The sequence below is a fragment of the Gallus gallus genome, chromosome 2 (genome assembly GCF_016699485.2).
Source record: "Gallus gallus isolate bGalGal1 chromosome 2, bGalGal1.mat.broiler.GRCg7b, whole genome shotgun sequence".
Taxonomy (NCBI): Eukaryota; Metazoa; Chordata; class Aves; order Galliformes; family Phasianidae; genus Gallus; species Gallus gallus.
Genome location: NC_052533.1, coordinates 66,425,351 through 66,448,054, shown reverse-complemented (window position 1 = coordinate 66,448,054; position 22,704 = coordinate 66,425,351). Strand labels below are relative to the sequence as shown.

Here is a 22,704-nt window from a genome sequence, read left to right as displayed (position 1 = left end):
TAGACAGTCCAGTACTTACATGGCAGAATGCTGTCTTACTGTCTTTGGGTCTTGAAATTGGAATATCTCCTTGGGGAATTTTATTTCCTACATGATCCTTTTCCCGCCTTTGTACTGCTGTTCTACGGCTGCTGAGCAACAGCTTGCGGGCTGCTGCTCTGTGTCCTTGCTCCTTCTTGTCAGCCTCAGCCAGCTGCTGCCAGGGGCACGACATGGAATTTGGAAGTGAGGGAAGGCAGAGCACTACGAGAGGGCAAGAGGTGCCACAGATCAGCCTGTTGTGTGCAAAGGGGAGGTCTAATGTACTTACAGGGGCTCGCTCTTTTGAACTACCTCTGAGGTAACAGCAGCAACATGTTAGCCATCAGATAAGAGATGTAATGGTGAGATATCTGCACAGGAGATATCCTGTACCAGCTTCAGCTCCTGAACACTCACATGAAATCTCCTATGGGAATTTCTGCAGATTTACTTAGAAGAAACCTGAGGAAATGTGCAGTTCCTCTATTTATTACCACAATTAAAACAGTCATGGCAATAAGCAAAACTTGCTAGCAGGCTGTCATACTTGGTCTCCCTGGCTTGGGAGGACAAGATGCAACTGGGAGGGGATTATCTTGGAAAGCAGCTTTAGAGAACTACTCTTTATGTATAGCATATCATACAGTTGATCATTTCTCAATTTATATATGCTTTGGCAGTAACTTTGTTGTCATGTATGTAGTTACACACCTGTCTTGCAGGCATTTTATCCATGTCTAATTTCTAGTGGCATTTTCTAAACAGCTTTGAGACTCAGTTCAACATACATCCCAGAGTAAAAGATAATTGTATCTTTATGCTTCTGTTTTGTAATTAACATGAAGCTCCGTTTCCTTTGCAGGATAGAAAAAGCAAATAGTTCTACTAAGTCTTCTCTCATTCACTTATTCTGTGTGTCTTGTAAAAACTCTCACCAGTTAGGCTTCCCAGGGCCCAGATACTTTTCTTCTGCTTGCTATGCTATGTTGCTTAAAGCCCAGTATGGCGAACAGCATGGTAGGGGGAAAATTCTTTAAGTTCAGACCTGCCTGGTGCCTCTGTGAATCATGTCTGTCTAGGGTTGGAGGGATAGAGTGTGACAAATAGACCAGATCTGGATGAGGGGATAAATGACAAAAGCCCAAGAATGATCATTTTAGGGAGACAGTTAATTCAGAAACCCATAAATGCTCTCAGACATATTCCTTCATTTGTATAACTGTTTCTACACCATCTGTTAACTGCTTAGTAATTATTCAGTAAGTAACTGCAAAATGAGTAAGATAAATATCTGTTTGACTTTGGAATATGGGAAGTTCTGGAGCCTCAGTGAGAAACACTTGTCAGATATGCAGAGAAAAAGACAAGGTTTCAAACAAGTTATTGTAGAAAAGGCATTAGCAAAAACCTGCTTATTCGTGTATTTGGTTACTGAACTTTGTTCCTGCTGCTCTTTTAATGTATTGATTTGATCTGTGTTGTTGTGGAAGGTGCACCATACATGCTGCTCTGATGATAGGCACCTCACAGCTAGCACATAGCAGTCAACTGAATGGAAAGTTTAAGACTTAGAGCAGAGTGTTGTGGGGCATGGGAAGAAGTTTTCCCCCCAGGTTGATGAAAGGCCCAGACCGGCTCCTGCTGGCATGCTATAACTCTCCTGGAAAGGAGGGCAGAGAAGATCAAAGGCAAAATACTGCCAAAGAACAAAACCTATAAAGATTCCTCACCCTGCCTAATTATCACATCATGCTTTGAGCCAACATGCGAGGCTTGTGGTGCCAGCTGTGAAAAAGGCAATTAATAACTTTAAACTAAACCCAGCTCCAGGCTCAGGATGAGAAGCTGTGAACAGCTATGTACAGGTAATGGAGCTGCTATTTCCACCCCTTCATGAAGCACACCAATTTCTTGATGGCTGCATAGTAGGGATGGTGGGAAACGCCTTTGGGAGACTTTGAGAAATAGGATGGAATCTGTAGGTTTTTAAAGGTCTCTGTCAATCCTAACTAGGTAGTGATGACATTTCAAGAGGACAAGGTGAGCTTTGCTCACATGGTGAGGTCTGGAGTGCTGTGTTCAAAGTGCTGTGGGGGAAGTAGGTTGGGGTTTGAGTTGTGCTGTCCTGAAATGAACCTTCCAAACCAAATAGAGTTCTTTACCAACACAAATTATGCTTTGGCTTCCTTCAAAGGAGCTTGAAGACTTTCTAAACACTCCTGGTTGAATCACCGCAGCAGCTGGCGGAGCAAACTTTGTAAGTAGTGCTATCTCCATTTCACAGCTGCAAAAGCTAAAGCACAGAAGGCAACGTAGATTTGAGCAAAAGGTCCATGAGGTTCCAAAAGGATGCCAGTTGTTTGCAAGCAGTCTAATGCTGGGTGTTCCATGGGGCTCATAATTCCTATTCTGAGCCCATGTCTGAGTCGCATCTACCAAAACAGGGCGCTTCTTTGGCACTGAATGACTTCTTTGATTCAGAGGAAGACTGTGGCTGAGACTGGGAATCAGGTGTCTTTGTTTCAGAGCCCATCCTCGAAACAGAAAATCTCTGTTTTATTGAATCATAGAATATCCTGAGTTGGGAGCAACCCACAAGGATCAAAGGATTCGTCTTCTTAGCATGTGAACAACCTGTTCCACCTACCTTGTAACATCACCACACACCAAGCATTTTTTATCTATGGCAGGCTTGGCAGCCAGAAAAGAGTTCCCCAGTACCTGATGTGTGGTTTATGGAAAGAAGGATTTCATGACCAATTTTACTACACATTAAGGGCAAAAAAAATGCCTAAGTGTGTTTTATATATACATCTAGAAGAAATCCTTGGTATTTCTGAAGTTGTTTCTAAGCCACCTTGTTTCAATTTAAGATTTTTCTATAAAATAAACCTTCTTAAAAGCTGCATGTCGTTACGTTTTGACTTAAAATTAAAGGAACAATGTAACTCTTTTATTTTGCTAATATTCCAAAAATAAACATTTTCACTTATAAAGCTTTTAGGAAAATTCATTCCTGTTTACAGTCCCAGCACATGCATGTGCTGGTTCCAATTCTGTCAGCCAAGCAGCTGTCCTGCCATTAACACTCTTTAGCAGCTGTGTTCTTTCTGCTACCTGGGGACCTGTTAAGAAGCGTTTACAGAGTTTCATGCAGACAGGTGTCCTGCAAAAGCAATGCCGCCTGCAAAGGAATGCAATAAGAGCGACTGCTCTTCCAACACCCTCAGATATTTTGAGCATTTTATTTCAGTAATAAAAGAGAAAAGCAAATTATTAAGGTGCTCCACCTTCCTACTGCTCAGATAGTTTAAACAAGGAAGTTATCCCTTGCAAAAAGTGTTCACTTGAATGGTAAGTTTCCAGCCCCACTTTATGGCTGCAGTGTGTTCTGAAATGAGCTAGAAGGATGCTAAGGGGTGCAGCATAGCTATCCATGAGAGCTGCCTAGCACAACGGAGGTGCTTTTTTCACACCCATGAGCTGTAAGGACTGGCAGCACAGAACAGTCACTCCCAGATTTGGGGAGACAAACTGTTTTCTTGTTTGCCAAAGGACTACATCTTGTTTTCTGTTGCATCTTAATACCATCTCTTTTTTTTTTTTCTTTTTTTCTTTTATTTTTTATTTTTGAACTTACATTAAAATTAATTAAATTGCAGAACTGGGCATGACTGCAGTCTTTAGAAAAGCAGTTTGCATTGTATCTGATTATATCTGAACAGTAAGCATGAATTTCAATGCTGACAAATGTATCAGGCTTCACCAAATGTTTGAATGTGTAACATTTGCAGAAGCAGTATAGAAGGAAGCTGCTAGCTAACATTTCAATTCATGAATGACCAAAGTTAGGCACTCGGAGCACCTCAGAAGTGCTCCAAGTGCAATGCAAAAAATGAGCATATTTCCTTGCAATGGCTTGATCCTATGTTCTTAGCATGTCTTCTCACTGATTTTGGGAAATGAAGCCATAGGTTGTTTTTTTTGTTATTCTGCTGCTGTGATACTCTAAACTTATAGGAGACAAGTGAAGTCTGCAAGGTTTGCTTGAGAGCCTGATGAACATAATTAATCCTGGGTTGCAAGGCTTTTGTTATGCTCAAGTGCGTCATGGGTTGCAGGCTTTGTGGTTCATGGGTGTCAGTGTGATTGGTCTGGCAGAAGCTACCTAGTACAGAAAAATTAGGGGAAAGCTTTTGGGCTGGATTTGTTTACCTGCAGCTGAATAAACAATATTTTCTTCTGTCTGAGATAACAATCATAGACTGGCTTAGGCTGGAGGGCACCTTAAAGACCATATAGTTCCAACCCCCTACCATGGGCGAGGCTTCCACCCACCAGATCAGGCTGCCCAGAGTCCTATCCAATCTGGCCCTGGATGCCTCCAGGGATGGGGCACCCACAGTTTATTTGGGCAAAGAAATACTCTCTGTGGAAAGAGAGGAGTTTAACCACTGGCCCATGTGTGATCCAAGTGCCTTGTGGAATACCTTGGACAATGAAGGTCTCTCCTAATTGAAGGGCGACTTGGTGTACCTGCTGAGCATTAGGATAAATATACGCTTATTGCCAGCACCTTTCTGTAGAGCTGAATGTAGGGTATACTTAGAGCATGTCTACAGCAATTACTGACCTGGAGGAACCTGTGCAAGCTCCAAGCCTGCCAGTAAAACTGCTCAACAAAATAAAACACTAACTCAGACCCTGAGTGGGATGCAGTGAGGCTGTATTAGGCTTACTCTTGGAGTCCTCAGTACTGCTTCATAGGACACTGGAATGGGACGTGGAGCTTTGGATCCAAGTCTGTGCGCTGGACATGAGGTAAGATAAGATCTGGACCAACATAACCAAGTCTGAAAGAAGTCTCCTGTTTCTAGACTGTTGGACAGAAGAACAGTAGAAACTTGGTTTTGTCTATCAAGTCTCTCTCTTTTCCTTCAAATGCATGACAAAAATTCTTACCTGTATGTCTAGTTGTCTAGACCTCTTTGCCAGGAAAATAGGGAAAAAAAAAGAAAAAGAAGAAGAAGAAGAAAAAAAAGAAAGAAAATAAGAAACTAGACTAGAAAGGCATCCTTGGCAACCAGCCAGGAATGGGAAATTTTTTCTTATCTGAATAAGGCCTCAGGATCACAGAAATGTTGGCAAGGGGAGCCTCCGGATTTCAGATCTCCACTCAGATTTCACCACCAAAATCCCAAGACTTACGCTGTGATTCAAGAGGTAGTACTGCATTTGTGTTGTATACTATCAACATGCCCAGTTTTCTGTCTGATAATAGGACACCTCTGAGGAGTTCCCCTCTGCTTGTCAGAGTCTGTCCTGTTTCCACCATCTTTACAAATTTTTTGGCTGTCTACAGTTATGTCCCCTTTCCATGCAGCTCCTTAGCGTACTGCAAATAGAACACAAACTCAGGGAGAAAGGCAAAAATCACCTTTTCACTTGCCTACTGAGGCAACTGCATCGGGAAACAAGGATATGTGCTGGCATACCATGGTACCTCTTCTTTATTTTCAGCTTTCACGGTTAAAAACTTTTAATTAAAGAGGAAGAAACAAAAGTGGCCAATGTCACTTTCACAGAGATGACCAAAAGGGTTTTAAGCAGTAAAGGAAACAGAGTTGAGAGATTATCTTCAACTTCTTTCCTATTAAAACAATTCATTTCATTTCATATGTATGTACTGCCACAATGCATCAACTTCATCTGACCTCCCTTCCAACCTCTATAAACATCTCCTTAAAAAAAATGCTATGACTTAATATTTGACAAATTTACTCTCACTGTGATATTGAGGAAAGGTTTTTTGAGTAGTACTAGTAGAACTTGCTTCGAAACAAGGCTTTGCATTATTGGATAAGACAGAATTTAGTTGGAAAATATGCGTAGTGTATAAATGATCCGCTACTTAAATGTTATTTGCTCTGTCTTCTGGTGGGCTTTGTTCTATAAAGCCGTGGTTTGTATCTAACAGTTGTTCTGAGGAGTTGTTCTGAGGTAAGTCCTTCATTGAAATAGTTTGAAAAAATCTGTGGGATACGATGGATACAAAAGACTGTTATTTGTTATCCACTGATATATACTGATGTATACTGAAATGAATTGTGAAATCTTATGCTGAGGAATATTCCCTTCTGATACTCAGTTCCTTTCTTTGGAAAGTGTAATGTGTTTTCAAAGCATGGTGGGGAAAAAAAAGATGAATTAAGAAAGTAAGCACCTGTTTTAAGTACCCAGTCATAGGTGTGACTAATTTGGCAGTGTCGTTCCACAAGGAGAAAATTGTTATCAGTAAAATTGCGTGAAGGAGGGCTCTGCTGGAGACCAGGAATGGAGCTGCGGGAGAGAAAGTTTCATATACGCATGACCCCAAAATAAGTGAAGAAAAGTAGGATTGTGTATCTAGCCATTTGATTGCGTTAGCTTTTAGAGCTCTAAAAGGTGGATTCTAATTTGATTGCTGTTAACAAGTCATGTAGCTTAGTGAGAGCATGGGCATGCTGGCTGTGTTAACCTGAGAAAATGGCTCTGGGGAGGTAGCATGTGCAAGAGGATGTTTAAGACTTAGGATCAAGGGAAGGGCTAACAGGCTCCAGGACTGTCCCTTGGCTTCTGTCCTCCATCTCACGCTTCCCCTCCTGTGCCCTGTCTTCCCTTCCTTTCAAATCTGTTGCGGTGTTCCAGGGAGATTTGGCTTCGTGGGGGGGTGGGGGTTATAAATTTTAACCCTGCTGCCTCCAAGTCTGCAGTCCAATTTCTTGCACAGTAAATGGAGATCAACAAATCAGTGTGGGTGAGAAAACATTTTGGCGTGTTTCCAAGTTGTGGAGAAGTGGTGCACCTTTGCCTCTTTCCCCTTCTCCCCGCAGCCATGCAGGTGTCTTCAGGAGGATGTTGTGCAGGCAAACACATTTTCTAAGCAGTAAACAGCTTTGGGTGCCCTCAGTTGACATGCTATCGGGTAATAAATTGCCAGGAAATAATGTCAGAGCCACTGTTTTTAGAACAGCTTTGTGAGGCCTCAAACAGATAAACGCAGATAACAAGCACGCTTGACCAGACCCAGTGCCCACAGTGAGCTCAGTAAATCTGGAAGAAGGGCTGAGTCCAAGGGGGACTCTGCGCCTCCAGCCCCACTCTCTTTTCTCCTCCTGTGTGTTCTGTTCTGCCCTGGGGGGATTTTTTTTTCTTCCCCTGGCAACAGCTCCTCAGTGGTTTTAGTCCACCAACAGCAGCAGACGCTTTGCACACCTTGAAACAATTTCTTTCCCAGGCCATGCTATGGAATGAATCTGAGAAGCTTAGGTGATATAAGCACAGGGGAGCTGGGTTCCTCTGTGTTTCAGGGAGGACAGGGATTTAAATAAATCTCACTGACCTTAGCAAGAGGTGGTTAAATGTATGTTTTGGATTTGGGGCAAAGCAATGAAATGTGTAAGGGAGAGCGGAGTCCTAAGGAGCTGGGATTTAATTGTGAATTCTGAGCTGCTTAGTTTTTCTAATTAAAAAAGAAAGAAAGAAAGAAAGAAAGAAAAACTTAGAACACTGAGGCAAAAATATATATTCCTTCAAATTCCACTCATTTTGGCAACATCCAGTTTTAGGAAGGATAACTTACACCCCAGGAATTCTGGGTGTCCAGAGAATGTAGTAGACCCTCAGAGTCAGCTAGAGGAGCCTGGAGGGCTCCACTCATACAGGGGGACAATTTTCTGCTGACTGAAGGCTAGACCAACAATGAAACCTGGATTTTCCTGTGTAAAGTTTGCATTTGAACCTGAACCTGCTTTCAGACAACACCCCTCCCCCACACCCTTTAGTGAAGGATGAACATTCAAAGTAAGTTGAAGTAAAACAAGTCTTGTTGCCTGTGTTATTACATACTGCTTCAGCATGCAGTCACTGTTGATGAGAGAAGAGGCATCCAGTGCAATGGAAAAATGTCTTAAAAATGATAAGACTGCCTATGGGACAAAAGGCCTTGAACTGAAAAATGAAAGTTCAAATCCAGAATACTTGAATATAAATTATCTGGATTAAGCTAGGGGTGGTCTTCATCTTGAACAGCCATCTTAGTGTCATATGCATATTTCAGGGCTAAAAAGTTCTATCAAGATGCTCATCTCAAAGTCACTGTGGGAGAAAACGTGGCATTAATGCAACACCAGGGCCTTGCCTTGCGTGTGCGTTGAAACAGTGTTTTTACAGTACTGTTGCAGAGCTGCCTTTTCTGTGTCTCCATTGCAAACAATCTAGAAATCAATGTGTAAGAAGGATTGCCTGGTTGCCTGCTGGGCATTCCCCCAGAAGGTGATAGAAGCTTCATGCTGGTGTTTTCCTAATTTTCTGGTTATCTGCCAGAGGACTGTGATCAGACACGCTACTCAGAATGTGTATTGGGGCTTCTGAGCCTCATGAAACAAGGCAGAGGTTAACCCAGGCAACCATCAGGCTCTAGCTGAAAATTGGCCTGCCTTCACAGGATAAAAGAGCGGTGGGAGGGTCTCTTCAGGCAAACACAGCTAGTGAGTGAATTGTTAAAAAACCTTGATCTTCAAGACACAGAAGGAAGGAGCTTTCTGAACTTGGAGGAGATTGGTAAACTGGAGGTTGACAGCGAAACATTGATGCCCCCCACATAGTAAGGATGAAGACTGTTGCATGGATGCTCTCCAGTTGGAGGAGAGCTTTGTTCTGAGGAGATGCTCTCGGGTCAGGTGAAGACAGCAGGATTCTTTCAAGCCATATAGGTAAGTCAGCTCCTCAGAGCTGGATTTCAAGTGAAACCCGGACCAGTTCATTATTCCAGGGTGGAACCAGTAATTTCCATGGCTTTGATCAAAATCATGCAAAAATAATGGCTGTGGAGATGGCTTGCTTTGAAGTTTTCAGTTTAAAATTTCAGATAATCCAAAATGCAAAGTAGAATACACTGAAATTTATTTCAAAATAAATAAAAGAGCAAACTACGAAGTCTCATGAGAAGTAAGGTGTTTTTGAAATGCCATTTCAAATTTGATAGGAAATGTGCATCACATTTCAGTTTGTCTTCCTCTAAAAAGGTGGTAAGACTGTTAGAATGAAAAATTGTGATGTTTCCACCAAAAAGGGGGTTGGCTTTTAAACATTGTGCTTTCTCTGCTTTTTTCCCCCCCAGTTTTCACTTCATCAGAAATAATGCAATACGTACTTCCTTGTAGTCTGATAAAATAATGGTGTGAGGAGAGATATTCATAATTTTCTCAATTTCCAACTTGCAAAGATCTTGAAAAAGATAAATAAGCTACCATTTATTTCCAGAACCTTTCTTTGGGGAAATCTTTCAACATTTCAAACATTCCTTCTACGAGAAAATTTCTTATGGGGAAAAATTGATTGTCATCACTAGTGCAAATGAAACGTAAAATTACCTTGTACAAATACTGGTGATCAGAGAATGCAGAGCTTAATCCTGTTCCGTCCCGTCTAAGGAAATTGATTACTGTAACTATGGTTATTAAGGAGGCAGGAGAAATATTTTAATGGAACTCTAGATGTGGTTTGTATGCATGTACACACCAATATATCTATGCATAGATCCTACGTAGTGTGCAGGTATATATATATATGTGTGTGTGTGTGTGCACATGGGTTTGTGCTTTCCAGATTCCCTGGAATTTTTCTATCAAGGCACTGGCATTCAATTGCATCCTGTGAAAAAGAAGTAGTTTATACTCAGCTGAAGAAGAGATACTATTTAAATTGTAAAATTTTCTGTTTCGCACCACTTTTGTCTAGATGGACATTAATATAACTTTCTTTTGCCAAGCTGAAGATAAACTGTTTGTCTTACAGTCTCATTCCAAAATAGAGAAATGACTTTAAGTGTCCTTCACCCCTAGTAGGAACAGTATGTGATGAAACAGAATATGCCTGCACTTATATTTAATTTAGCTGACAAATGGCTTTTGACCAATTGGTGGTTACTCTGCTTCTTTTCCAGTCTTCTATTTTTATGAGAGTTTTTTTCTTTCTTTTTTTTTTTTAATACTGATCTTTCTGCAAACTGGTGACGCAATGTCATCTCAAAAATAGAATTGGGCAGAACATGTTCGATGAAATATATTTTAACTGAAATATATGGCTGCTTGGATGTCAAAACGTTTTGCAGAGAGCCTTGTGTTGATGAATGGGGAGTTTTCAGTACTCCAGGATGAGGTCTCCAGTCATGTCTGATCTGAAAGCTTGATTGAAAACTTGATCTCTCTAACCCAGAAATAAATGTTTCAACACTCTTCCAGATGAAAAGCTTTTGTTTTCATTTCAAGATCATAGACAAATTGGAATACCTGCAGAGTTTTGGAATGAACATACTCCACTGTCACCCAGCCAGCTTGGATCAAGACCTTCTCTTCAACAAACAGCTGTGCCAAACTTCCAAAAAAGGGTGCAGGACTACAGCCACAGTTTTGTTCCTCAGAAGTCGCTTTCAGCATAGCTGAAGTTTGAGCACCCTTTTTCTTTTCCACTGAAACAGGCTAAGTTAGGGCCAGTAGAGCAGGCTACAGTTGCACACAGCCAGTCAGCGACTCAATGTATGGCTCTGGTTGACTGCTGTAGTCTGGCTGGCTTCAGCTTCAGTACCATTGTGGCCCACCCTGGATTTTGGCGGAGCTGCGGCCTACCCAGAATTCTTTTGTGGCAGCTATAAAAATGTATAAGAACTATAAATCTTTGACTTCAAATTCCTCCAAAAGGGTGACTTGACTGAAACCCATAACTGGTTGAACTAGATTAAGCTGTAACGTTAATTGTGCTGATTGAATTTTAATGATCGGTTTCTTGTGTCAAAAGGTGATGTCGCGTTTTCAACCTGTGAGGCTGTGATTGGACATTAGCTAGATAATCTGTAAATCTGAGCAATACCCCTAAATTAGACTGTGAATCTTGCAGCCTTTGCTGGAATTTGCTGGTGATGTTTCCATCCATTGAACTCTCTGGCCATTTCCCAACATATCTTGAACTCAGATTGAAATCTGAAATATCTTATCTCAAACAGTTTTCCTTTGGGTTCCTTGAAAGTGCTAGACTTGATCTGGATATCTTCTTTTTCTAAAATTTTAGCATTCTTTAAAACTGTGAATATGTTTGAAAAGCAGGGTCCACTGTTAGCATTTAATAGCAAATATGCTGTTATTGGAAAAGTATAATGAAAAGCAGTAGTCACTTCTGTCAAAACTGTCTTCCATAGAGGACCTTGTGGAGCCATTCTCAGAAATAACCAAGATGAGTTCTCCAAGAGATCATATAATCTATCAATGATACCAGGAAATGGATGTCTGAATACTATTTGAGGATCTGGGCCTTGGAGAATGAAGCATCTGCCTCTGCCTGACAGGCTGTGGGAAGTTTTCAGGCCACTTCTGAAAACAGGACTTGGGTTAATTGAAATAGGAAAGCAGTCTGTAAACTTTTGTGAGTGAGAAAGGTACATCCTCAGGTATGATCTGTGTGAATGATTTCACAGTGGTAGCTGTAAAATTGAGTCTGACAAGATGCATGGTTTTTGCTTAGTTTAAACCACCTAACACACATGCTCCACAGATGGTGGGCAGAAACCAGAGAGGAGCTTTAAAGGGATGTCACCAAGATGACTTCAGTCCATTAGGGGAAATACCCAACTCCACCTTCTCAGAGTAGGAATTTATCATTGTGCCTAACTGTTACAGTGGGTGGTCTCTGTACTACTAATATGCCATAGCTGTTAGAAAGGTATTCCAATTCCTCATAATTCTGTAGTGTTTACTTACCCCTGCTGTGACTCTGCTATTGACTCTGTGGTTGTAATTATAGCTAATAATTCAGTAATCCTGATGATATATTACAACAAATTGACCAATCATTACACAGAAAATTGTATAGTGGCAATCACTTCCTAGCATTAGGAACGTTAGACAACGTTAATTAGAGATGACGAATACCTTATCCAGGCTCCAGGGTGCAGGGGATGTTGAGTGTAAAACGCTAACATTTCTATTAGTTTATATGATCTTTATGTGATGGCAGTTTGCTAATAGTTCAAACAAAGGGATCTCCTTTTACAGGAAAATACTGTATTGTGGCACATGGAGAAACACCATTTCAGCTGCCACTAGCTTTACCTGAAGTCAGTGGCATTGTGGATTGTCAAAATCAATTGTGTAAGGAGGACAGGCAGTGTCTGTAGATGTGCCTTGCTCCTCTACAGGCACTGAGCTGAAATCTTCTAGTATTCAGACAGTATTTTAAAATCCTAAATATGTTTGTGGCAATTAGATGCACTAGCCCGAAGAGGAACTGTGAACATGAACTGAAGAAGAAAATTGCCTCCTCTTTACCCCAGCATTCCCAAGAATGACTTTTTTTTTTTTTTTTAATTTTGATGAAATGGGTAGCAAGTGCAACATTGCATTTTTCATAATACTGGTGAGCTACAATGTGAGAAGCCTTTAGTGTCCATGGGCAGCATGCAAGGGATATGTAGACTGCAAATTAGGAAAAAAAAAAAGTTCATGTTTTCTGTGCACGACCTATATATGTGAGAATTTCAATGTACACCAATGTTTGCTTTAGAAAATTTGCATTTGTCCACAAGTGTAAATCAGAGTTTGCTACAAACAATGATCAGTGGATACCTGCCTGTTGTGGGGAGGGCTGCCATTCGCAATATTTCCATAGTACCCCTAAGACAAGCACCAGCATCACCCTTTTCCTTTCGTATTGCTTTCCTGTATGCAGCTCTACTGAAAAAAAAAACCAACAAACCAGCCCCTTCTGTCAGGGCTACAAGGCAGTTGAAGACATACATTCAATTACATTCACAAACATGACTGTGTTAAAATGTGTCAAAAAGATAAAATGGGTTAGGCTAGGCACCTTCTCCCATACCTTTCTTATCTTGCTTGTTTTATAAGGTTTGGGACAGGAGCCTTGTTTAAACACCAGTTAGTGTTACACCCTAACTTTAAATATGGACCTGTAGGCAGCAGTATAACATAAGTGTTAATACAATAACTGACTGCTGACCTTAGCTGAACCCTAGAACCATGCTTATTCTGCAGTACAAATATAGCCACTCAGGAGCGATCCTTTGCTTGGATAAAAATGCTTCCATTCAAAAGTAATGACAGTGTTTAAATTAATTAAGTTATAACTGAAGTTTTTCCACGATGGTATCTTAGAATAATAACCTACCAGTGTTACCCACAGCCTAATAAAAATCAGGCTTTGTGGTTTTAGGTAATATACAAACATTTCTGTAGGCTTGAGGTTAAAAAAAGAACAAAAATGTAGCATTTCTAAGGGAGCTGAGAACCTCTGTTTCACCTTCGGAAATTACTTCACCTCTTAGGACCAGATTTTTGTAAGTGTTTATGCATTACTCCTTTCAGCAGTAGTAAAGGGTAAATGATAAAGAGAGATGCAAATTACAGGTAATGATTTTAATAGGCCTCAGGTGCCTGGCTGTGTGTCTGCAGTTATTTGCACTTATGCTCCTTTGCTTTTAAAACTGGGAATTAGCAGCAAAAAGCCTAAGCATGAACGGAGAAATGTGAGCTGAAATATCTTTAGAAAGCAATTTTCAAAGGTATATTGTTACATCAGGTTGTAAACAAGGTGCCTGGGAGTTTTTTTGTACGAGGTTAGTTGCAGAATTGACTTGAAATATCCTCCCCAGGCATCTGTCTGTGTACTTAGCTGGCATAGTTCAGAAAACCAGTGAGCTCAGCACTCCACACCTGTACTTAGGGTCCTAAGTCACTGTAGAAAAGACTGTACTTAGAGTTGCTCTGAAGTACCTGTACTGTACCTGCTAAACGGATGCACAAAGGAATGGAGCTGTTAAAAGCGAATATAACTAAGGAGGGCTTTTTATGTTAAAAGAAGTGGTGTGCCTTGTGTAGTGCCCTTGGATGTGAGAAGCTTTTCTCTCTGTAGTAATGCTGTGAAGTCAGCATTAGGAACAAGGGAAGCTTTTAAAGGCTTCAACTTGCTTTGAGCTTTCATTCATAGAAATGCTTTTTACCTGGTGTCTTATATAAAGTAATTAAGTGTCACTTGTGTTGAAAGGACATGTTAGCTCTTGATCTTATTGCTCTCAGGCAGATTTTATATCGCAGGAGATAAGAAAGTATCCATCACATCACAGCATTTTAAAGAAAGAGGCAGTAAGATCTCCCTCTTTTCCCTCTCCCCTTTTCAGCCTCAGGAGTTTCTGAAAGTGCTGTGTTGCTCCTCCTCTCAGCTCCCTAGTATTGTCCTGCAGCTCAGACCCTACTTTGCAATAGGGATGTGATGGGCTGAGGTGAGACTGAGTTAAGCTGGTGAAATCAGGAAGAGGGCTTGAGCATGGTTATGGTACAGGATATACAACAGGGATTTTGGACTCTATCTGAGCCAAGCCTGTGTTAATTTTGAACTCAATTTGAGATCAAAAGCACAGAGACTGTTTGAAACTTTATCTGAATCAGAGTGCCAGATCACTTAAGGTAAACATTAAATAAGATCACTTCAATTACTCAAATTATGCAATCTTAGTAACTGGGATTGGGCATTCAGGTGAGGGACTGATCTGTTAGATTAGACTAGTGAGTGGGATAAATCGACTCACTTATTTCTCAATGCTGTGGATGAGCACTTAGCCAGCTACCTTCTCCATATCTGGATCACAGAGGTAGCTAAAACTTGGGCTGGCAAGTTCAGGGCTGTTGTCTCCAGCACCCAAAGGGCTCAGTCAGAAAGGGAGTTTCAACCCACCATCAGTGTGGGCACAAAGTAATTCTCACCTTTGCAAGGGCATTGCCTTTGCGAATAGATTTATGCCATTAGATTAAAAAATGATAGTGTAACACTCTTCATGACAGCTGAGAGACTACAGGAGAGGTTCACTGTAATAAAATGTAGTAATTAAAAACATTTTAACTGAACCAGCAGTAATAGTCAGGTGCCAGCTGAAATGCTGACAAAATCAACTCATTTAAAGATGCACCTGTGTATGAGGAAGTTCATCTGCAGTGGTTTGTTTTAGAAGGTAGATAGTTCTGATACCAGTTTATATGAAGAAAATTTTGCAGAGTTTTTTTTTTTTTCTAGCAGAGCAAATTTTTTGCTTTGTTATGACTGGTTTTTGCTTGCACTTCCCATGGTTTTCAGAATTCAGGTTCAGTAGCGGGAATTCAGAACTGGAGAAGCAGTGCCAAATTTCTGGTCTCTGCTTCCTGATGCCTGCTTCAAAGAGCATCCTTTGGTACAGCTCTGCCCATCTTCCCAGCTGTAAAACAACAAGCACAGCTTTTGTCCATCCTAAAATTCAGTTGAAACCTTTGACTGACTATAGGCTCGAAAACAACTTTTCCACCTCTTTTTAGGCTGCTTCAGACATGTACCACTTATGCCAGTCTTTCTTTTTGGTTATTTCTTCTTCTTGGTGTAAGAAGTATAAAGAAAGTACTTAAGAAAAAAAAAAGGAGGTTACTAACAACAAAAAAAATTTTGCTCCAAGTTACAGATTTTCAGCTCAATAAACAAACCTGTTGTTCAGACTGCAATGGGTATAGGTCTCTTGTCTTTCCTTGGTACAGCTCCTTCTGGTCTTGCAGAGAGAAAGAGACATTTTAACAGAGAAAGTGGGCCCAGCTCAAGTTTAGTCATGCCACTCTGTGGAAGTATGTCAGCCTGGAGCAGAGCCTGCTGTTGTAGGAGCCCTGTGTCCAAATGGGGGCTTAGAGTAAGCTGTCAGATTCATTTTCTCTCCCAACCTCAGGTGGGATCTGAATGCAGATAAAAGGTTGAGGCCCCAACCCAACAAGTCACCTCAGTTGTAGAAGAGGCCAGAGGAATCGATAACGTGTAATTTACAACATAGCAGTAACAGTGGAACTTTATAGGGAGGTTCAGTTATAGCATTGAGGTTGATTTCTTTATGTTCCATTTATTAAACATTTATAACGCTGTGGTATAGGACTGGTGCAAGCCAAGCAATGTGCAGTAGGTCCCAGCTTAGCAAACACGTCTGTGTAGTGTTGCTGCATGTTTATTTTGGGTGCCCACGGTATTACAAACTCCCATGGCTCACACGTCCTTGCCCATCTTTCCACATGTATTTCACAAATTCACATGACATAGTTGTTAATAACACCAAAAAATGCTTGTTTAAAGAAAAAGGCAGATTATTTTCTAAATATAAGCAACAGCTGGTTGTGACTGGAAGGAGATTGGCATTGAAAGTCATTCTCAGAGGCTTATGATGCTTTCTCTAAAACTATCTACAAAATTCCCTCCCTTTTCTGCCTCAAGCCTGAAAAAATTCTTCCGTTTCTTTTCCTTTTCATACTCTGACACATTCTCTAAGTGCTACTATGGAACAGTGCTTAAGATCCATAGAAAAAAGCTCTTATCTATTCCCTCAAGCTACAGCCTTTACCTGCTTAACACCTGTAGTTTGATTGATAACACTTTACAAGATGTGATAAAGACAATGCCATTAATAATATTCGCACACTGGTAATCTTTGCTCAGAATGCTGGGTTTGGCCCTTGGCAGTAACAGTTTCTATTTTCTACTGCAAGCTAATTGATTGGGGCGTGCAAACTTTGTATGTGCAGTTCCAGTAAAATATGTCCACACACTCATTTCATGATTAGATCTGTATGAAAACCAGGAGGAAGTGCCTTCGGTTACTTTATATTATGACATGGTTGGGATATAATGTGGGAGAGCAGCTCAGAGATTTGGTGCACAAACTTGGCATGAAAATTTCTTATCTATGTTCTATGAGATACTTCTCCGATGCGATCTCTTGTGTGGTGAGATCCTCCAGTGCTTTGCACACCAACCTTCGAGCACATTTGGGGTATGTCAAACACCTTGCCGACAGCACAACCCTGTCATCCATTCTGCAGTGTTCTTAGTTCACACCCTTGCACTTTTGGTACAGAAGGAATGCCACACTGGCATGCAGAGCGTGGTTCTTTCCTGCTCTTCCTTCTTGTGCAGTTACTGCTTGTTTTCACAAAGTGAGTGCAGGCTGCTCCACAGTGGTGTAAATAAGTTTTCCCAGATGCCAAGTAAAACATCAGAGAATAAAACCATATGTGTGTGTGTGTATCAGAAACCATATCAATGTCTCCTGGGACTGTGCAGCCCTACCAGCAGCCTGGAGATATTTAGAAAAGGAAAATTCTGCTCAGTGGGCCTAAAGGAGAGGAGTGGGCTAGAAGAGATCCAGGAGTTGGGGGCAGTCACTTGGACTGGACTTTTGGTGTTTAAGGACTGCCTTTTCAGATGAGTTCTTAGAGATCTTTACTCCTACCATCATACAGAGCAAAGCAGTGAAGTATCAGGGCCAGGTGCTCCAAGCTTGCCAGGCTTTTCTCTGTTCTGACCTCAGTGCAAGCCAGCACCGCTGTCTGTGCCTCCATAACATGAAATCCTACCCTTAGAAAAGGCCTCTCAGCCACAGGGGATCTCCACAGAAGGCCACCCCGCTCTGATCAGCTCCCAGGTGAATTAATGACGTGTTCCCTCCAGGTCTGGGTTTTGCCAACTGGCTGGAGCTCTGCCTGGGGAAGCAGACGGAGGTCTCTCTCATATCACTTCTTTCTTCTTCAGTGGGGCACAAAGAGGGATGCTCTCCCTGGCCACAAGATCTGCAGGAGAGTATGTTTTAATTTTTATAGGTCTTTTTGGTGATATTTTAAAACAACAATATCAACAGTCTTAGTAAGAGACATAAAATGCTGCCTTAAATACCTGCTCAAAAAGCAACTTTATTATAAGCCCCTTGACAGGATAGTTATGTTTTTATTTTTTCACTTCCATTGCAAAGAGTTGCTAATTAAAGATGTCATGTAGACCCACACAGGAAGGAAAGAATTTCACAAAATATCCTGTTTCCCACCCGAAGGATGGGAATAGAGTGGGGGGAGAGAGGATGAATCAAAGGATGAGCACAAGAATATAAAGTTAAAACTGCAATAGTGACAATAAGGGTTTGTTCTTTTCCACAGGAGCCTGTCCCAAGAAAGGATTCCTAGTGGGCTATTTCCTGTTCACATTACTGTCTTTCTCATGAGAATCCACTCTTAAACACCATGCCTCCTTGTAGGCTCTGACAGATGGTGGCATCCTACTAGACTCTGACTGAGCAAAGCAAGAAAGAGCTAACTCCTTGAGATAGTACTGGTGGTGCTGGAGTGTGAGGAGTAACCCACAGCCAACACTCACGTTACAAGACCTGCAGCAAAGATAAAGACTACTTATGTAACAGCTTGTGGCACTCCAGATAAAAATAATGTAAAAACAATTCAAGAGCTCTATTCCATTTTGGTTAATGCATGTTGGGTTATATCGATGGAGTCCTGATTCTTTGAAGAGGAATCTTGAGAAGTGTTAAGCACATCTGATGCTTATCAAGAAGGTTTAGGAATAGTCGAGATATATTTGATACTCTGTACAAGTTGCCCTTGGAAAAACTGTTCTGCCAGTGGTGCTCTTAATCTAAAATTCTAACCTTACCCATTTCAGATGAAGAACCCTCTCTCTGTGAGAGGATTTGAGAAAGTAATTCTTGCTAAGCAGATACTGTAAGAATGTTCCTGTTGTGTAGTGTCACATTGCACCCGGGTACTGGTACTGCGCATTTCGTGTGGAACAGTAGGAAGTAAAGGGAATCTGAGGTACACTGAATCCTGCTGTTAATAAATCACACATTGCAGGCTTGGAAACTTCTGCCTTTCACATGGTTACTCTTGTCTGAATAATTCTCTTTTAGCATCTACAAGTCTTGACCTTATGAAAACATCCAAGTATTTTAAACTGTTAGGTATAAACAGCAGCTTTGGTAAAAGAAAGATCAAGAATCTCTTCCTTTCACTATCCTCTCACCAATTAAAACAAACTAATTCGCCAAGTGTCTCACTTCAAGTTTCAAAAATTAGGTAGCGAGACACCTAGGTGTGAAAGAGAGGTGATTATGGAAAGGCCTAAAGATACTGAGACATAAAACAAATACAGAAAGCATAAGGCAGACATAAAATAAAAAATGGATAGGTCTGAGGTTGTTGATGATTTTTCATAGAAAAAAAAATCTACAAAATCTAAGACGGACTTCCCTTACTGCAGTGATTCTATGCTTTGTGGCCATACTGACAAAATTCAGATTCTCCTACATGTAAGTATTTTCAGTTTCCCACTCAGAAAATGATTGGGGTTTTTTTTGTTGTTGTTTTTTTGGTTTTTTTTTAAACTTTCTTACAGATCAATTGTTACTTTTAATTGAAATCATTGTTTATAACATTCAGTAGTTTTATCGCCAGGAACACCTGTGTGGGAACTGAAGGTGATAAGGAAAATTTCAATACATCACTCCTTTCTATTGTCAAGGTGTGTGCAGGTATAGAAGTCACTATCTGTCTCCTGTTTAGGTAAGATAAGGGAATCATAAAATGGGGAGTGTTCTACCTATGGTCAATATGTAAAATCCCACCTGAAGTGATTAATACTTGGAAACTAAATCAAACGTGAAAACCAGGTCTCAAATATGCTCACTTGAGGAATTTATCATGCATTTGTGTTTGAGATACTTTTTTTTTTTTTTTTTTTTTTTGCCTTTTCCATAGAATTTGCTAATGGCTATGCCACTGTGAGATATGCATCTATATCTCAATCTTAGGAATTGTATTTGGGCAGCTTCTGGTTGTTATACCAAATTGGTGCTTGCAAGGGTTGATGACTGAATAAAAGTGTATTGAGAATCCTAAATCTCATAGAGTATTTTAAGCCAAACACATCCTGAAGGACTGTTAGCATCGAGGGGTCATCTTAGTTACTCCACTGCGAATATATTGGCCTTTTGAAAAATACTCTCGTTTTTGAAAGTATTCTGTGCTAAGGATGATTCAGCCAAGAAGGACAGACTTTATGGGCAACACTGGCCTGAGAATCAGGACACCAGTCAGAAATTTTCATAGATCTTCCTTTCCCTCACAGTTATAAAGCACCTAAATAGCACTGAACTCAGTAATCTCAACATTTTTGGGAATCTGTGTTGCCATCTACTTTTTTTGAGTTCCCTTTTGAAGTACCAATTCCACTAGTAAGATTTTTTTTTTTTTTTTTTTGGACCAGAAGATTTTAAACTAGTCTTGCCCTTTGAATATGACTGTGATAATACCAGGTGGATTTGCTCCTCTCAATCTGGTGGAACTGGGTGCCTGCAGTATATCATAGAATCACCACGGTTGGAAAAGACCTCTAAGATCATCCAGTCCAACCATCCACCCATCACCAATATTTCCTACTAAACCATGTCCCTCTGTACAACATCTAAATGTTTCTTGAATACTTCTAGGGTTGGTGACTTCACCACCTCCCTGGGCAGCCTGTTCCAGTGCTGACCACTCTTTTGGAGAAGTTTTTCATAATGTCCGACCTGAATCTCCCCTGGCACAACTTGAGGCCATTCCCTCTAGCCCTGCTGCTAGTTACATGAGAGAAGAGGCTGGCCCCTAGCTCACTACAACCTCCCTTAAGGTAGTTATGGAGACAGGTAAGGTCTCCCCTGAACCTCCTCTTCTCCAGACTAAATAATCTCAGTTCCCTCAACTGCTCCTTGTAAGGCTTGTGATCCTTCATGCAAACAACTGAAAAGTATTATGTCCATAGCAACATCGTCGTCTTACTCAAGGCTTTCTCCTCCTTCCATGTTTAGCCTACAAACATGTAGTCTGCCTCCTGGATCTGTTGGATGCCTGGAGCATCATACCACTCTCTGTCTTTGCTTATCTTACTTTCTCAAAAGTCTGTTTTAGCCCTGCACACAAGTCAAGAGTTGTGGCATATGGCATAATGCAGACCTTCTGGCATGCTAGCCTACTTAGATAGCTCTATCTAGCTGGGCTCTGAAGGTCTTGCCAGTCTTGTTTTGCATCAATCAAGATTTCTCACTGTAACTATGCTTCTCAACAGAGAGGTCATCTTTCCTGAAATTAAGGACAATCAGGAGACTTTTTCATGGTTCAGAAATCCGGACTGCTTCACTGATCAGCCCCATGTTGGTGCCGCCCTGTTGCTCTGCTCCTTTTTAGGATTTCTCTCACAGCCCTGTTACCAATGTGAGCCACAATTTTCTGATACCAAAGCAGAGGAGTCCACCTGGGCGAGCTCAGTTCTCTCTGAGCATGTCAGACAGCCTCTGCTGTTTGCATCTGTTTTGCTATATGGAGCTTAACTGTTGATTTCACTGAACTGAGAAGAGTGTAGTTGGCAAACTCATTGGCTTAATGAGGTCTGCAAACTGTCTTTGAGTCCAAGACTCCCATGATGGCAATTGCTTGCACTTTTCAACACAGCAGTCTTTATTCAGGGTAAAATTTTCAAAAGTGCTTAAGTGAAGGTCAATAAGACCTAGCTATTAAAATATATAAAGAAATAAAATCTGGACCCATAATTAACAGATGTTTGTGGTCCTGCAATAAGTGAAACTATTTTAACAGCACTTTGGTAGAAACCAAATGCTAAAGTAACCCTTTGGTTAAAAAGCTGCTTAAGTGTGTAGCCTGATGGGAAGGACTCCCTCCCTGAGAAAAAGCAAACCCTGGGCTCAAAGAATGCTTAATTACACAGACAAAATGAAACAGCCCCACATGGAGGGCAGCTTGGAACTGCTTCCACCCCCAGTTCTGTATCTTGGGGGAGTCTAATGCTATAATGGGATGGAAAGTACAATAAATAGCAGGGTGGAAAGTCTTTGGCTACAGTAAACGAGAACAAGCTCAAATGCAGCAGATGCAGAAATGAAGGAAGAGAGCAGCTTACCTTCAGAAGGCCTCAGGTAGTCAGGGATCTCCAGCAAGATGCCCTTGCCTTCATTGCCAACCCTTAAATGAGGGCTGGGAAGGGGTGCATTCTGTCTCCACCCCTTCCAGACACTCAGGTGCACTGCATGTATCTGAGCTCCCCTGAGTTGGCCCTGTCTTCCCACCAAGTGCTTAATCACTGTTTCAGGCTGTGATTTAGCATATCCACTACAGGGAGCATCTTGTCTATAGCAGGGCAATCTGCTCCTTTGGAGGCAGCAATTTAGGCTCTGGCAACTTACCCTGCTGTATTCCCCTGTGTATCACTTCCACGGAGGAATGTTGGGCAGCTGACAGGTGACAGGCTGGTTGTTCCCCTTAACCTAAGAGATGTTGAGTGGCATTCCCAGGGAGGAGAGATAGTGACTTCAGGCACCCCAGGAAGCCAAAGGATTTATCTTTTGTATCCAGGCTACTGAGCAAATAGGGGACAGAATATCGTGTCTTGCTTTGTGAAATCTAGCCTTTTAATTTCCTTTGCTTTCACTAGACTTGTCCAAAAATGAAGTGTTTCATTTTGGGGGTCAGAAGAAGGTCTTCAAAGCAAAATGACATTTTCTCATTTTTCATTTCATGTAAGAAATTGGATGGGGGGGAAAATTATTTCAGTTTAATCCAAGCCTCCAAAATGTTTCCCAGTTGGCAGTCATACTGAAAATAAATGCAATAATTCATGTAGCCATACACACTTCGCACTCGGTGACGATGAGTTACACAAATACCTATATTTCATTTTAAGGCATTCGTTTACACAGTGAAGTAGCGAGACTAAGCATGGGAATATATGTTTCAGATTCAGTGCCTG

The 22,704-nt window shown here is 41.1% G+C and overlaps 1 protein-coding gene across 20 annotated transcripts in view; it reads left to right on the top strand.

The window, feature by feature from the left end:
• The window catches only part of EXOC2 (exocyst complex component 2), a 366,065-nt gene that overhangs the window by 154,468 nt on the left and 188,893 nt on the right, over positions 1-22,704 (top strand). Inside the window, exon 1 of one of the 20 annotated variants that reach the window (XM_025147266.3) lies at positions 4,764-8,774. The exons of the other annotated variants lie outside the window; for them this stretch is intronic. The gene's annotated coding sequence lies outside the window, so the exon portion shown is untranslated. Of the gene's footprint in view, positions 1-4,763; positions 8,775-22,704 lie in introns of those variants that run through there. 20 annotated transcript variants of the gene reach the window in all.